General features: G+C 32.0%; 1 long non-coding RNA gene across 1 annotated transcript; it reads right to left on the minus strand.

The window, feature by feature from the left end:
• Nucleotides 1–12,126: 12,126 nt before the first annotated feature.
• Nucleotides 12,127–14,674, minus strand: LOC145819595 (uncharacterized). Its single transcript, XR_014360343.1, has 2 exons — nt 13,060–14,674; nt 12,127–12,443 (listed from the first exon to the last, which is right to left on the minus strand). It is a non-coding gene; the product is annotated as an uncharacterized LOC145819595 (long non-coding RNA).
• Nucleotides 14,675–15,474: the final 800 nt, after the last annotated feature.

The raw sequence follows: 15,474 nt of genomic DNA on the forward strand, positions 1-15,474 counted from the left end.
CATTAAAGTATTATTATGATGGTAAGATTTAGGGGTTAAGAGAAGTTAATAAATGTTAAGGTTTTTTTTTTTTAAATTAAAAAATCAAGAAATTTAGATTGGAAGAGTGGAGCTCTTACAAGATTTGGGGTTAAAAATCCCTTTTTATTTAATATATAGTATAGATATAGATATAGATGTTTCAAATTCTTCTCATTTTTTTTTTTCTAGGAAATGAGAGATGAAGATCATAATAAGGTTTCTTTTGTCTCTCTCAAGTATGACCTTTAGCATATAGGCATATGTTTCAAATTCTTCTCATTTTTTGTCTAGAAAATGAGAGATGAAGATCATAATAAGGTTTTTTTGTATCTCTCAAGTATGACCTTTGGAATCTCCATAAGCTTTCTTTTGTATCTCTCAAGTATGAACTTTGGAATCTCCATAAGCTTATGATTAGCTATCAAATAGTTATATATTTAAATTATATTTGTTTTTAAAAAAATGGATGATAAATATAATTTTAAAAATAATTATTTATTTTTTGTAATACAAATTTGAGTCAAACATTTAGTTATCCATATCTAATTATCTTAATTTTTTGCATGAATATTCTAATCAACAAGTCCTAAAGCGTGAAAGGTTTGGATCACTAAAATCGATCCCAAAATGGACCTACCAAACCCAAATACTCTTTGAAGTTGAAAAGGTCAACATGAGAGAAACCTAACCCTTTCAAATTATTCTCTTTTTTAAAAAAAAACACTAAACATACATAAAATTCATATAGAAAACTTGACAAGAATGGTATAACAATATCATTATTGTCAATAAATCTATCTTTAATGGTGTTTTGTTATGTAGTAAAAAGTTTACAATGAGCTACATCATTATGTATAAATTTTTTTGTTGTATAGCATCATTCTCTCTTTTGTTTTTTTGTTCTAAAAAATGAGAGATGAAGATCATAATAAGGTTTCTTTTGTCTCTCTCAAGTATGACCTTTGGAACATAGCCATATGTTTCAAATTCTTCTCTCTTTTTTATTTTATTTTATTATTATTTTTATTTTTTATTTTTGTCTAAAAAATGAGAGATGAAGATCATAATAAGGTTTCTTTTGTATCTCTCAAGTATGACCTTTGGAATCTCCATAAGCATATGTTTCAATTATTTATTTATTTATTTATTTATTTGGGGTCTAAAAAAATGAGAGATGAAGATCATAATAAGGTTTCTTTTGTCTCTCTCAAGTATGACCTATGTTTCAAAGTCTTCTTCTTCTTCTTATGTTTTTGGTCAAAAAAATGAGATATGAAGATCATGATAAAAGTAAAACTTAGCCATTGTTTGGGAAGTGGGTTTAGGTAAGTTTGGGGTTAAAATAGTTACAAAAAATAAAATAGGCTTTTTAGTCCTAATAAAACGAAACATCACATCCAATCCATAATTATTATATTATTTCTCTTACAAAAAGAATAAAAAAAATCAAAAGTCATTATATGCGTTTAGGTGTGTATTAAGAATATATATATATATATATATATAAACAATAAATAAAATAAATAATAATTAAAAAGTGTAGTGGGCCCCACCCCACTGTGAGTGCCCTTTCTTTCTTTTTTTTTTTTTTTTTTTTTTTTTCACTTAGCATCTAACACTAAAAACAAAGTTAGCTGGGCAAAAAAACTCGGCAAATTTTATATATATATATATATATATTTTTTTTTACTTGAAGGTTCTGACATCAGGGGGACGATCGGTCGAACATCCGCCCAGATGAACCACGGCGCTTCCCATGTCCCCCCTCTCTCTCGTTGGCTAAAATGCTAAGAAGTTAACAGCTGATACTAACACAATCTATTAACACACTCCTTAGCACATCTATTGTGAAGACAAAAGTTACTATATCTCCCCCAAATTTTGTCTACTGACACTAACACTAACAGAGCCACTAACACATCCATTATGGATGCTCTAAGGCATACTGTTTGAACTTTCAGTGCAGTTATTAATAGTTGTAGTTCCGTATTTACACATAAACCAATAAAATAATGGGGGAACATATAAAATAAAAAAAATAAAAAAAAAAGAGTGAAGGATAAAAAAAAATAATTTCAAAATGATGATAGTATACATTTTTATTGCAGAAATTTATGCATGAACCACTTAAATTTTCATTATTTTGAAATTATTTTGTCTACCCTTTACTTTTTTAAATTTCTCCCTAAAATAATTGGACACAACTTCTCATATGAAATGAAATGTAACGTGAGATTTTTATATGAGTAATGTTAGAGACCTCAAAAATTCTATCAAAATTTTTACTAAATATCTCATATGGATATGGGACCTACACAAAATGGGTCTCATGTAAATTTCACACCCATGTGAAATATCTGATAAAACTTTTAATACAATTTTTAAAATTTCTTATATTTTTGTTTTTATGTTCTTAGACTTTTTATTGTCATTTCAACCGAAGTTCTAATACAATCGTTTGGTTTCACGAGTTTGAATTGATATTTCCAATATTGTTTTGCAATAAATCTAGAAAGCCTCCTCAATGGAAAATTTTTGGGACCCCTTTGGAGATGACCCCACACTCCCAAAGTGGTCCTAGCCCTTCATGTATGTGTAGGGTCCACTTATGTCGGTGTAGGGTTCACATCGATTTGTGAATGTCTTGTGAGAGTCTTGTCAAGGGGGGTTCTCAATAATTGCTCTTTCTTAATTTATCTAAAAATTTACCAACTACATTAGTAATCTAATTAATTAGAATGCTATTTATTTCCTTAAAAGTTTCCACTTCAAAGAGGGAACTATTAGTAAATATTCAGATAAATTTGGAGTCTCGTAGTGGTGTTGATAATTTTGTGGTTTAAACACTAAAAAAATGGCAGTACCATAAAGAACAATATTATACAATTTTTTATTTTTTTTTATTTTTTACTGGCGTGCAGGATTATAAGTTTGACAATTAAAATTAAGAAAATGTTTAAACTCGAACAATTTCATCCCTAATGATGTGAAATGATAGGTGTTAACTTTTAATTTGTCACATCTTCAATTATGTGGGCTCTACTTGCCACATCATTAGAGATGCAATTGGAGATGATAAAATAGAGGGGTGTAGCAAAACTCTTAAAATTATGTCATAATTTTAAAGAAAATGATATACATGCCTATTTCTATGGCCAATGATGTTGAAACAATATGATTGATTGATGACTAAAAAATAGATGAGAGAGGAAGTTGAATTAAATATTTTAATAAAGTGTCATATCATTAAATCTATAAAATGAATTTTTAGATTTGAATAGCAATACTTTGATTTTAATAACTCGAACCCATTTTATCATCACCCAAATAAAAGGTATCAAAAGGTATCACGTGCACCTTTAATTAATAAGAAACAGTTTATGAACTTTATTTAGGGCACTTATCAATCAGTCCTATTAACTAGACACATTTACCTATAGGTATTATTGATAAATTTATAAATAGAACTTAATAAGTAATATTGGTAATTTTCATTTGTATTACATTAATCCTCCCAAGTTTCAAGCAATCGTAAACCAACTCTAAAATTATTCAAATTGATAAGTAAGGAAGTCCACAAAACACCCAAAAGCCCAAATGTAAGCGGCCCAAGTTAAAGAATCAGATTTTAGAAAGTTGTTGTCTACAATACCATCCCTTTCAAGCAAATTTTAACTTGGGCCATAAACCCCATATATGTTTGGATGGAGTACTCATTTTGTAATATTATAAACTCAGAAATTTTACTTAGAAATTTGTACATATTTGGTTTAGATTTATTATTTCACAATACACTTATTCATTCTCCACCACATCAATTCTAATCATGAAAATCTAATAAACACATTTCAAAAGTGTAGTCTTAAATATATATATATATATATATGAGTGATGAGATCCATTACACCAATATTATATTAACCTAAGTCACCTAATTCGCGTAAATTGGTAGGCGAATTGTGCTCTAAAATGCGGATTGCCGAATTTTATACAAATCCCAATCAAACTCGCAAATCAATTTGGTCAAATCCACCGCGTATTATTAATGAATTCACTTTTATCCAATCGCCCCCTGCACACTTCCATGGGTTTATTGACACCAAATAAGGGCATGAGGTTATCACACATCAAATTTTTTAATGATCCAATAGTGTTGTGAGTGGTTTTGAACAATAGAATAAGAATAATTTGAGACAAAGAATTCTTGTCCCAACGAAGTGTGCAACAAGAACAATGGCCAGTACAAACAAGGCACCCGGATAGCTGTTTCTAGGCAAAATGCCTTGCCTCAGTCTTCAATAGGGAAAATTATTTCATTTCAAAAATTGACACAAAATTAATACAATTGAAATTGTAGGGATTAAACTAACACAAAAGACAAATAATAGGGACGACGATTATGCTTTTCACAATTTGATGGGTTTTGAGCTTTGCATCTGCCCAAACTCTAATCAAATTTGAAATTATATTGTTCAAGTTCGAAAACTTTTCAAGCTGGACTTAGGTTGGACACACTTGAGTTGCATCCCTTCATTAAAAAAAAAAAAAAAGAAGAAACTATAGGAAGTTGAATTTACGACATTTTACTTGGATGAATGACAATACAAGATCATGAAACCATAGGGGATTAAAATGGGCATTGATGTCTTTCTTCAATATATGGTAAAAGAAGCCTTCATGAGAAATTAACTTTAGTTCTTGTCCCCCATAGAACCAGCTTGACACAACAAAACAAACAAATCCAACTTTTTTAACTAGGGGGGCCATATATATAGGGCCATGTTTGGAGAGTACTTTACACACCTTCACTACTCTTTTATCTATCTCTATCCATCAAATGAAGACATGCTTTGCTTTCTTCATTGAAGGCACATGGATATGCACATGTGATGTGAGCTTAAAAGTGTGTACAAATGACAGTGCATGTTATTTTCACTCTGAAAGCACAAACAAGATCGCATGTGTTGCCTGAAAAGCCTAGATGTATATCGTGTGGTCCTTACAGTTGTTGATTCAGTTGATCTGTGAGCAAGGATGCAATTGGGCCTCTTTTAACTTTAGGTTTTTGTCTTTAATAATTCAAAATTAAATAAATAATGTGAAGAAAAGCCTTATTCCTAAACTATAGTAAAACGTGGTAATCACCTAGGTGGAAGTATGGAAACTCCAAAATAGATATTGCGTTTGCATTCATGTCTCACGCATATCAAACACTAGTAAACCAAAGACACGCGTATTCACATGTCAGCCAAGTGGCGTGTCAAGAATTTGTCTAATTATTATTTTTTGCGGCATACTTCAATAGATCTGTGATCACTAGATAGCCAGCTCAAAAAACCCTTTTCAAGTTGGTGAGGATGCAACTTGGGCTCTTTTAACCAATTTACATTTTTTAAATAGTTCAATATTGATTAAATAATATACAAAAAGAAATTATTCCTAAGTTATGGTAAAATGTGGTTAGTAATCACCTAGTAGGAAAGTATGGACACTCTAAAATGGATACTGTGTTCGTATCCAACATATATCATACACTGACATGCTGTGGACACGAGTGTGTACACACTACAACATATTAGGATTTTAAGAACTAAACCTTTTTGTCTCTAAAATTAAAAAATATTAAGAGACCAATTTATGTCATTATGTGAGTTGTCACTAAAATACCGTCTCAAAAAGTTAAAATAAATGCATTTAGAAACAAAATTTATAAAATGTTGCTAATGAATATACTTTAAGAGTAACAATTTGGTGCAAAAAAGGTTTACTTTTCATTTAAATGAAAATTTTGGCCAAAAAGTATTGTAATTCATTACTAAATATGCAAATTTATCGCTTAAGATTAGGGGTGCTTGCGATTCGATTGCTGTTGGAAAACCTCTAATTCACCATTCATCCGCCAGATGAGTGGATTGAAAAAAATCAATCCACATCTGTCCGCCAAATTAACAGATTGGCGGATTGGCGGATAGATGCGAATCGATTTGCGGTTTAAACTTTTAATACAACAATTTGTCAACATTTTTTTAGATAACAATTCAACTCAACATAACCAAAAAATTATCAAGTAAATTGTCAAATACCAATAATAAACACATATAAGAAAATAATGCATTATTAAAACTATTCCATTACTTTTTTTTATTCAAAAACTATTTAATTTGATTTTTTTTAAATGAAAAAATTAAGCCTTATATTTTTCAGACAAAAATACCAAATATTAATCCTTGCCATTTGATAAAAGAATTTCCAAATTGAAAATACAACAAAATATTTAAACTCTTTTTCAATTGAAAATACAAAGTCTTACAAATTATTAGGGAAGCTCGCGGTTTGGCGGTTCAGTTGCGGCCAAAGAAACTTCAAATCCGCTATCCGTCCAAAATTAGGTGGATTAGAAAAAATCAATCTGCAATCGTTCGCTCGTCATGACGCATTAGTCCAAAATGTGAGGAATCGGTTCGGTTCTGTTCGGTTCGGACGAATCGAAATATTCGCTGTCCACCCCTACTTAAAATAGAACAATGCTACTTTTATTAACTAAGATATTTTGTCCTTAAAAAAATATATGGTTACCTTTATTTTTGCCTCTAACATCTTAATTTGTTATAATGACATTTTGGTCACGTCATGTGGTGTGTTAATTTTTTTAATTATTATTTTTTGCAAGATAAATCAGTGAAACATGTGTCCTATAAATTATAAATAAATGAGATGGTCATAAAATAAAATTGTTTTTATGCAATTAACTTATATAAAAAGAAGGGTGAATTACGCTCACGATTCTTATAATTTGGGACTTGTATCATTTTGGTCTCTGACTTTTTAATTATCACATATTTGACCCTAAATTTTGAATGTTATTCCAAATAAGGACAATTGAAGACACCATTGTATTTTTCAAGGGCAAAATCGTTAATTTGATAAAATATAAACTAATTTGATAAAAATAAATATCAAAAAAATATTTTTGAATTTTTTAAAAAAAATTCTACCCACTAAAGATAAAATTATGTAAAATTGATAAATCTTTTAGGCATTTATTTATTTTACCAAATTAATTTTTAGGGCAAATTACATATACACCCCTCGAGGTTTGGTTAAATTACAGATACCCCCCTGAGGTTTCGGAAATTACATTCCGCCCCCTGAGGTTTGTATTTTCATAACAATTTACCCCCTGAGGTTTATATTTCATAACAAATTACCCCCTAATTTCTTATGCAAATATAACATTCAGGGGGGAATTTGTAATTTCTCAAACCTCAGGGGGGTATTTGTAATTTAGCCAAACCTCGAGGGGTGTATATGTAATTTGCCCTAATTTTTATTATGTGTTTGGATGACAATCATGTCGTGGGTGATTGTTTTTGTTTTCATTAAATTAGTTTCTATTTTTCTAAAAGTCAAATATGGCGACAACTTTGATATCATTATTAAACCAATCCATTAAATTTAAAAATCCAAAACTAAAAACATGTCATATATTAAACGTATCGATTACACATTAAAAGTTTAACAACTACCCATTACATTATCTTCATCTAAACATATAATAAAAATTAATTTGATAAAATAAATAAATAAATAAATATTTAAAAGATTTATCAATTTTACATAATTTTATCTTTGGAGTGTAGAAATAATTTTTAAAAATTTAAAAATATTTGTTTGACATTTATTTTTGTCAAATCAGTTTATATTTGATCAAATTGACGATTTTACTCTTGAAATTAAACAATGGTATCTTCAATTGTCTTTATTTGGAATAAGATTTAAAATTCAGGGTCAAATGTGTCACAATTGAAAAGTGAGAGACCAAAGTTACACGAATCCCAAACTATAGGGACTATTAGCATAATTCGTCTTAAAAAGAAATACTTACATCAAACACAAGAACGTACTTATATCATACATACAAAAAAATTGTACCACAGAAAAAATGAAATTATTTCCTTTTTGCTACACTGAAATGCAATTTTTTTAAAAAAAATTTATTCATGTATTTTTGGTTTAGTTTTGAATTAATAAAAAAAAGAAAATTGTGAATGGATAATAAAGAGGGTGCAAGTTGGTGTCGGTTTCTTGGTGTGTAAAGTCACACTGAGACCGAGCTTAGGCACACATGCATGTGTTTACAGTTTTAGTACTTTCTGTTCAGGCTCAGAGAAAGGAATAAAACAACAGGAAAATTATAAATAAATGGAACAGTGAAGAAATTATCACATTATACGTGAAATTTTTTATGACGCAATTCTGACACACAGTGAGGATTTAAACTATGCATATAAAGGATTTCCACCATGCAAATAGTAACACCACCATAAAAATGTAAATAATTTTTCAGTGTTCTGTTGATTTGTAATTTCCTCTAAAACAATCAACAATGCTATAAATTTAAAAGAAAGAAATAGGAAATATTCAAAGTTTTAAGTTTATTGTCAAGACTCATTTAAAAAGTGACCTCATAACAATAACTTAAAATATATATCATTGATATGTCATTCTGAATAAATTTGTAAATTTTTTTTTGATAGTATAGCCTTATTGTCGAAAGAATTTCCAGCTATATATAAAAGTACACACCAACATAATGACCATTACTTCATCTCCTCTTGTATTTTCTGTATCCTTCTATTCAACAATGCCCCCATACTGATTTGTTATTTCCCCTAAAACAATCAACAATGCTATAAATTTAGAAGAAAGAAATAGAAAATATTCAAAGTTTTAAATTTATTGTCAAGATTCATTTACAAAGTGAGACCTCATAACAATAACTTAAAATATATATCATTGATATGTCATTCTGAATAAATTTCTACTTTTTTTTTGATAGTATGGCCCTATTAATTGTCAAAACAATTTCCAGCTATATATAAAAGTACACACCAACATAATGACCATTACTTCATCTCCTCTTGTATTTTCTGTATCTTTCTATTCAACAATGCCCCCATCCATCCCACACCACACAATGAGCTACTGGCGATTTCATTCTTTCAAGATGATGGCACATTGTGGTTAATGAAATGAGATGCTCTAATTGGTTAATCCTGATCTTACTTTCAACTTCTATATTTTGATTTAGTTTAACCTAGAACAATTCTCATACAATTGAAAGGTTAAGTCTTGTTAATGCATGTCCTGATAGTATATGTTAAGCATGTTTAAAAATATTGTACATTTTTTGTGATATTCATTTTCATACACAACGTATAATCTTTTTAAATTTTTTAATATGTATCTTAAGGACACACATTAATAAAATTCAAGATTTAATAAGACTTAAATAAGTTCATTTCTCAAGATTATTTATGCTCAAAGTTCAAAACACTTTTTTTGAAAAATCTCTTGATGAGATTTACAGAATCAATAACTATAGCCATTGAGCGAAATCAATCGTTTTGACCAAGTTTTTAGCACTTTCATTTTGGGCTTTGGTTTAGGACATTTTCTTTTTTAGTAACATGTTTTATTTTTCTTTTTATTTCACCGTGACCATGCTCGGGGTAAGTCTTGATTTGGACTTACACTACAAAAAATTCGCTTTTTTGCGACGGTAAAATACCGTCGCCAATACCAAAGAAGCCGTCTCAAATGCTTTTTTGCGACGGTAAATAGCCTTTAGCGACGGTAGTAGGGGGGTCGCAAAAGAAGGGGTAGCTAAAGGTCTTTAGCGACGGTAAACGCCGTCGCAAAAACATTGGCGACGGCAAAGAGGCCTTTTAGCGACGGCAAAATGCTGTCGCAATTAATGTGTAAAAATCTGAAGTTTTTGAGACGGCACTAAAATACCGTCGCTAATATGGTTATTTGCGACGGGAAAATACAGTCGCAAAAGGGTTTATTTGAGACGGTAAAAAATACCGTCGCTAAAACTGGTTATTTGCGACGGGTTTAATACCGTCGTTAATACTATTATTTGCGACAGAAAAGTGTGCCGTCTCTAAAAATGTTATTTGCGACTGTGAAAGTACCGTCGCTAAAGGCCTTTTGTTCATATTGCTAATATCATTGGCGACGGCTATGCTACCGTCGCAAAAACCTGTTTCTAACAAAAATGCAGTTTTAAAATTATTAAAAATATGCAAATTACCTGTATTAAATAAAAATAACTAAAAAAAATCGATAACTATATAATAATATAAAGATTCCTGTATATAAATAAAATTTCATCCTTAATTAAAGTACTCTTCCATTCACAACAACACATCATCAAAATTATCCAACCACATAATTTTGCAAAATACATACATAATGTTGTTCACAAATCTAAATAATGTAAATCAAAAATAAAAGTTTTCTTCATAAACAAAAGTCCGTCGCAATCTTCACACGGCTGCATTCCACAAGAAACAAACTGCTACTCAGGAAATATCTGAAAATAAAAAATAAAAATAATTAGTGACAATATAATTATGTATTAATATTTTAATTACAAAAAAAACATAAAAAATTATTTATTATATAATTACAAAGATAGTTAAGTAAATAATTTTGGCTAGATAGAAATCCGACCCTAACTCCCAAACCAGAAACCCGATTCGAGTCTCATCTTCTCCCACAACTCTCTCGTGCCTAGGCGATCATGTGTGCCAAGTTTCGTACTAAACCGACCCCTTTTGGTGATTTTGGAGTGTCAACACCTCAAATTCAAGTTTCTTAAGGAACTAGTTTGCCTAGACCGAAATACGGCTCTAACTCCCAAATCGGGAAACCGATTAGAGTCCCGTCTTCTCCCACAAGTCTCTCATGCCTAGGCGGTCATGTGTGCCAAGTTCCGTGCCAATCCGACCCCGTTTGGTGATTTTGGAACGTTAACACTTCGAATTCAAATTTCTTAAAAAATTAGTTTGCCTAGAGTGAAATCCGTCTCTAATTCCTAATCCGGGAACCCGATTGGAGTCCCGTCTTCACCCACAAATCTCTCGTGCCTAGGCGGTCGTGTGTGCCAAGTTTCGTGCCAATCCTACCCTATTTGGTGATTTTGGAGTGTCAACACCTCGAATTTAAGTTTCTTAAGGAACTAATTTGCCTAAACCGAAATGTGGCTCTAACTCCCAAACCGGGAAACCGATTGGAGTCCCGTCTTCTCCCACAAGTCTCTCGTGCCTAGGCGGTCGTGTGTGCCAAGTTTCGTGCTAATCCGACCCCATTTGGTAATATTGGGGTGTCAACACCTCGAATTTAAGTATCTTAAAGAACTAGTTTGCCTAAACCGAAATATGGCTGTAACTCCCAAACCGGGAAACCGATTGGAGTCCCGTCTTCTCCCACAAGTCTCTCGTGCCTAGGTAGTCGTGTGTGCCAAGTTTCGTGCCAATCCGACCACATTTGGTGATTTTGGGGTGTCAACACCTCGAATTTAGGTTTCTTAAAGAACTAGTTTGCCTAAACCGAAATATGGCTCTAATTCCCAAACCGGGAACCCGATTCGAGTCCCGTCTTCTCCCACAAGTCTCTCGTGGCTAGGCGATCGTGTGTGTCAAGTTTCGTGCCAATCCGACCCCATTTGGTGATTTTGGGATGTCAACACCTCAAATTTAAGTTTCTTAAGGAACTAGTTTGCCTAAACCGAAATATGGTTGTAACTCCCAAACCGGAAAACCGATTGGAGTCCCGTCTTCTCCCACAAGTCTCTCGTGCCTAGGCGGTCGTGTGTGCCAAGTTTCGTGCCAATCCGACCCCGTTTGGTGATTTTGTCCTTTGATTAATGTGTGAGGTTTTATTATATGTGTAATCTAACAGTGGAGAATCTTTCATGATCATTTTCATGAATATATTTTACCATGCCTGTTATGTATACAATAGAACAATCTAATCCAAATAAATGAAGAATACATATTGGCAGGTTCACCGAAATTAAGAACCTCATATATGACAATCCAATATCATAATACTAAAATAATCAGCTTTAAAACAGAGAGTTCAAATTATTAGCAGGGTACAATCCATTCAAGTGATTCTACAATTAACTGATAGAGGAAACCAGAAGGCCAATTTAGACAACTCTCAAATTTGACACAAAGGCTTAAAACTAGAATTGTAATGAGCATATTATGCTACCAAAGAAATAAAAAATGTGATTACTGATGCACTGACCTAGAAAGTAGCTCATTAGATTCCAAGATGATAAAAACTGAAATCTAAAACCAGATTGAAACACAAAATGTCAAAATAAAAGATCACATATACTTGTAACAAGAATCCCACAGAAAATTAGACCAAGGGCATTTTTTGCATGAACAAAATTTAAATCAGAACATCTCCAATGGTCAGCATGCTTACATAATATGAATGGAAGATAGACCAGTAAAGGCATCAATTCTCCGAGCACGCTGGGCTTCACATCTGTACAGTCCCTTCATTTCTTTTTTCACCCAGTGCTTCACGCATTTCTTTTCTTCCTTTACGGAAGCCTGTATGCAAAGTGTTTTAACATCAATGTAAAGCATGATATAAGCAGATCAGGAAAATAAGAAAAATCAAGTGCAAAATTCTCTTGAGGGCATGATTGAGCTTTTCCGCAAGGGATTCATGACATTCATCAATCATATTCATCTTCACTTTCGGTACCAATATTCCTGAAGTTCCAGTTGCAAGAATCAATTCAAGGTAAATAAATGACTGAGAAGTTCAATATAAAGATAGCACGGGCAAAAACAGATCACACATGACGAGATGCAAAAATGCACCATGGAAAGAGTGCTTAGGCAGAAGATTGCTTCTGTAAACATACATGATGTTAACCAGGATTTGTATTTCAAATGTTTAAGAAAGGTTACTTTGAATTCCAAAATAATTCAAAATTGAATTCCAAAGTAATTCAAAAAGAAAAGAAAAAAAACAGATCTGATTGCATAACAGAAATGAACAGATTTAGTTCTAATCACAAATTTAATTCCATTCTTTATCCCATCTAATCCCATGATATAACTTATCTCTCACAATCCTATTAATAATCCCATAATATTTAATCCCACAAAAAATAATCCAACAATCAAATGTGGCCCTGATGTTTAACCCAATACTTACCTCTCACAACACTTCTTATAGAATTTTTATCAAACATCCCAAAAGAATTCGAAGCACCTCACCACTGAGATACCCAACTGCATGCCCGTCTCCATGCTAGCACCACCTCACCTATATATATATATATATAATGTGTGCATATATTAGACTATGCTGAGAAGATTATAGATTCGCAAGTGGGTGAACAATTCTAGTAAGACAGACTACAAGAATTACAACAGGGTTTGGTACATTTGGAACAGAGCTTCACTTTTGTTCAACTAAGAAAGCATGAGTGGATCCATAGCAAGTTCAGCGTGAACATGGAAAATTAGGACAGTTCTAGAAAATTCATTTTAAATCATACTTTCCCCAAATAATTGCTGCCACTATCATAACTCTTGTCTTATTGCAATCAAATGGGTGTTGCAACATAACAATGAACACTTTGCATATGAAAGAACAATTGTGTCCAGCACCACAATTCTCTTCTCTTATTGAACAAATTCCTTCTCTCATCTCTTTGGAAACTAGCCACCATCCCATCACCAGCGTGCACCACCATCACCACTGGGGTAGCTACATTGTAGCTAGTGGGTTCAAATGAAGATAATAGGAGTTAATTCAATATTTTAACAAATACTTTGTAATCTCATATGATAAATTCAAAAAATTATGTGATATTTTAGAATTTCATCAAATTGACCCCACTAAATTATATGATTGAAGAGAATGTCAAATTTTAACATAAAAAAGGTGTTGAATTTTTTTTTTAATGTGTTTTTTTAATTTTTATTTTTTCCTAAATGTGATTCTTATTAAAAATTTAGTTCAAAATCAAAAATAAAATGGAATATTTTTAGCATTTTGCACTTTTTTGGAGTAGATTCAATTCCAACACAGAGATCTGTTGCCACACAAAAAAAAAAAAAAAACACAAATCTGATTGCCTAATAGAAATGAACATATTTAATTCCAATCACAGATTTAATTTCGAACAGAAATCAACAGATTTAATTCCAACTCAGAGATCTGTTGCCATAAAAAAAAAAATCACACACAGATCTGATTGCCTAACAGAAATGAACATATTTAATTCCAAATAAATAACAGATCTGATGAGATGTGAGAGAGAGAGAGAGAGAGGCTTATCCGTGAAGTCGATCGGTGAGGAGTCGATCTTGCGAGGTTGATCAGTGAGGAGTTGATCTTTCGAGGTCGATCTGTGCAGACGAAAATGAGAGAGTGAGAGAGAGACTGATGAGATGAAGTGAGAGAGAGACTGATGAGATGAGAGAGAGAGAGAGAGAGAGAGAGAGAGAGAGAAGCTTACCTATGAGATCGATCGGTGCAATGAGAGAGTGAGGTCGATCGATGAGGAGTCGATCTGTGCAGATGAAAATGAGAGTGAGAAAGAGACTGATGAGATGAGATGAAATGAGAGGAATGAGAGAGCTGTGTGCATATTAGGGTTTTTTTGGGGGATTTTTGGTTGAGGGGGGAAAAACGAGCGGGAATGGAAAAGGGGGAAGGGATTAGGGATTTTTGACATTGGGGATTTTGGGTTTGGGGTAGGAGAACCTGAGTGGGAATGGAGAAAGGCCGGGGGGGTGGGATTGGAAATTTTTTTGGAATTTTTTTTTATTTTTATTACAAATGAATATTTAAATAATAAAATGATTTTTTTTTTTGCAACGGAAGAATTGTTAAAAAAATTATTTTTATTAAAATAATTTTGTTTTATAGTTGATGAATTTTATTTTTTTTACATTTAGTAAGGTTGGAAATTTATTTGTTTCATATTTATTTTAATGAATAATTTTTTTTTTTATTTGATAGAAGTAGGGATAATATTTTCCATTAAAATAAAGTTAATTTTTTGTGGTCAATGAAAATAATTTTTTTGTGACTCATTTTTTTTTTTATACTAAAAATCAAGAACTAATTTTTTGTGGTAGAGGATAGAAATGGCAGTAGTGGTGAAAGTGGTGGATAAGTGGTGATAGTGGTGGTGGTAGTGATGGTGAATGAGATAAGTGGTGAAGTTGTGGTAGTAGTGGAGGAGATAGAATAGCGGTGGTAGATGAGAGATAATGGTAGTAGTAGTGGTGGTAGTGGAGTGGTAGCGATGATGGTAGTAATGATAGTTGTAGAGATGGAGTGACAACAGTGGTAGTAGTGGAATGGCATTTGCAGTAGTGGTGAATATGGTAGAGAAGATGGGTGGTAAGAGAGAGATAAGTGAGAGACAGATAGAGAAGAGAGATAAAGAGAGAGAGAGAGAAAAAAACAGACAGAGACAAAGTGATGAGCGAGAGAGAGACAAAGTGGTCGCTAAAAGTGCATTTTCTTATAGTGGATCGATAAATCGAAAGGGAGCTCAGTAAATAGAGAAGACGGGAGTGAGAGAGTGAGCAATGCAAACAGAGAAAAAGA

The sequence above is a fragment of the Camellia sinensis genome, chromosome 2 (genome assembly GCF_055761805.1).
Source record: "Camellia sinensis isolate YWXY chromosome 2, ASM5576180v1, whole genome shotgun sequence".
NCBI lineage: Eukaryota > Viridiplantae > Streptophyta > Magnoliopsida > Ericales > Theaceae > Camellia > Camellia sinensis.